Source organism: Scatophagus argus, chromosome 22 (assembly GCF_020382885.2).
Source record: "Scatophagus argus isolate fScaArg1 chromosome 22, fScaArg1.pri, whole genome shotgun sequence".
NCBI lineage: Eukaryota > Metazoa > Chordata > Actinopteri > Scatophagidae > Scatophagus > Scatophagus argus.
In genome coordinates this window covers 3,686,557-3,689,652 of record NC_058514.1, presented here as the reverse complement: position 1 = coordinate 3,689,652, position 3,096 = coordinate 3,686,557, and positions in this window count along the sequence as shown.

Here is a 3,096-nt window from a genome sequence, read left to right as displayed (position 1 = left end):
AAGCTCTGCATATGAATGGCTGTAATGCAGCTGATGGAAACTCACTCACATCTGAATGCTTTGGAGCTGAAAAGCCACACATATTGGCCGGTTTGTCAGAGCTCAAATCTGAGATCTTCTGACTGAGCTGTTAGTGGAAGTGATGCTAAAACAGGAATCGGTTAAAAGTCAGCGATCGCAGCAGTAAAGAAATCAAGAGGAAGCGATAAAAAGAAAAGAAACCTGCGACGCTTCTCAAATCTAATCCTCCTCCTCATAGCTTGACACACTAAACGTGTGAGTGTCATTAAGCGAGTCACCGTCCCTCCCCTTTTCGTCATGCAAATGGCCCGCTTTTCATGCGCAGGGTTACTGCATGCAAATCTCACATCTAAATCTCAATGATCTCAAAGGCGAAGCAGTTCGGCTCCTCACGGCCAATTAAAAAGACACACACGCTCACTCGCCAGGCCGCAGAAATGCTGATGCAAATATTTGCACAGGATGATGGAGGAACTTTGTGCACTGGTTAACATAAATGAAAAAATGTTAATGTAAACAGACATCCATATGATGTGACAGCTGAGAAAATGCTCTCATTAGCGCTCGTGGAGGGGGAGACGGCGGAGGGCTGCCTGGCAGGACGCCCTGCCTCTCCAGGTTGTTTCACAGAAGATCAAAGAAAATGTGTATTACCAAGGCTGACATTTTCCACATCTGTTAGCATGTTTTTGGCACACGTTCCTATTTGAAAGTCCATCAGCTTCAGCCTCAGCCTCCAGTCTCTCTGTCCTTTTACAGGATAAAAAAGGCCTCCCATGATTCACCCCCAGCCCAAAAAACACACACATCGACATGTATCAGCCACAACCTGTAAGAAGACAGAGCAGCCGGAGGTCTGCTATCTTTATGACTTTCCTGAACCTCCGTTTTTAAGGCTGGAATCATAAATGAAGCAGGCTGCCAACCTCTCACTGCTTGATACGCTGATAAGGGAGATGAGCTCGGGCCGGGGTATGAGATGCATTAGCGAGACAGAACTGAGAAGGATTACAGGTGTCTGGACTCCTGTAAATCTTTTTATCTGTTGGGCCCACCCCCTGAGAAAGCAGCATTATTGCACCTTAACATACATCTCCTGCATCTGCCAGCGAGACGGCACCGACCGCAGACGTCGTATTCCCACATTAAACAGCTTTAATGCTCTTTTTCAAAGCCCATATCTCATCCGTCCTGGGTTCATAGGAGTGTTAGGAGCTGTGGATCCTACATTTCCCACAATGCAATCAGGCAGCATGTTTTGTTAGGCCTCCACGACCTTGTAAATGCTCATGTCTTTCAAACTCCAGTGTCTCCAGTTCGAGAAGTGGTCAAAAATTTAAACAAAATACTTGAGTATCTTTCGCAACACAGCTGAGAAGAACTCCCTCTGGTAAGATGAGTTTGGTATGTAAAAATTGACGACGTGCCCCTTTAAGTCTGTAAAAATCAGACACTGCAACAGTTCAACTCAAGATTTTATCTTCCACACCTCCTGAGAACAAGCGACACCTCACAGCCGATGATTCACGCAGCATTAAGACTCGACCCGCACACACCATAACAATCATGACACGACCACCATATGCTCCTGTTTCATGACAGGTTAAACGACTCATCTCATTAGCATTCATCGTTAATGTAAATGGGAGAGCGCAAAGTTATGGCCACGTTCACGTTTACTACCCCCATGAACGGCCTTTTACGTATTTTTTTTATGGCAAACACTCTTTGTCCCGGGGACAATATAGAATAATGTGTCTCACTGGGATGTTAAGCTGTTTGGATAAGACAAGACAGGCTGGACGGGCTCACTGTCGGATCAATGGCCTGCTGACTAAGCGGGTGAAAGCGATTTGCATACAGGAAAAAAATATTTGCTGAAAAAGATGTCGTCCAGAAAGCAATTGTTACACTAACTACACTTAATGCAAACCTAAACCCTACTGGTTTATTCAGCGATTAGCAATAAAGCTCCTCTGTGATACATCACGTTATTTCATTTATCCACGCTGGCTCACTGCGACAGAAGAAAATGGCATTAAATGTGAATGTGCATGTTTGTGTGAATGAGTTCACTTTTGCATGTGCAAAGGTCAGTGATGGTCGTTGATGTATTTAAGCAAGTGAAGAACAAGAGAGGAGGGTTAAGTTAAAAACAAACCGTTCAAAGAGTGACGGTCCCACACTTTTCCCTCTTCACGTCAAACGAAATCCAGAAGAGGAAATGAAAGAGAGTGAGAGAAACAAACGTGGACGGAAAGCTGGCAGCCAGGAGTTAGCTGAAGCGACACCACGTCCAGGACGAGTCGACGCCGCTCACATGGTCTCCACGGGCTGATGGAGAGCTAACAACAGTGATCGGCCTGTACATGTCTTTAGCGTCCTCCACCTTCCTCTCAACGCCCCACCTCTCTTGACCTCAGCTCTGACAGATCTCTGTCCTCATCACAAAGCCTATTCAGATGGAAAAGGCCACTTGTAGGGATGGATGTGCGTGCTGAGGTTCGAGAGAGCAGAGCAGTTTTTGTGCCAAAACACAGTGCGAGCGGGAGCGTGGATGTGGGCCTCGTGAAGCCAGAAGTCACCTGAATGAGGCAGTACTGTTGATCCACAATGTTACACTCACTTTGTTCCTGAAATATCTGGCTCAGCCTGCTTCAGTTACTGAAATCGAAAGCAGGATCAGTGATTCTTAGGGCCGCCAAATGGCAGACTTGCTGCGCCAAAAGCGGAGGTGAGGGAGTCAGAATGGATGATGCAGAATCTGATCTGACAGGAGGAAGAAGAAGATAAACTTCTGCTTTGCTGACACCTACATGTGGCTGCCAAGGGAGTCCAAAAGTTTAGCTTCCCTTCATCTCAGCACGTGGTTCTCTTTTCCTTTCAACATCTACTTTAAGGCTCCGCCACGTCATCTTACTGCACAACAAAAGCATCGCAAAATTCAGCTCAGGCCTCACAGAAGCTCATGTGTCAGGGGTCGGAGTCAGAGCTCCAAGGCCACTCGTGTCGCCCTCATCATACCTCGCAAGGACAGGAAGACAAGAGCGGCTGCTGTAGCCATTAAGTATTAAT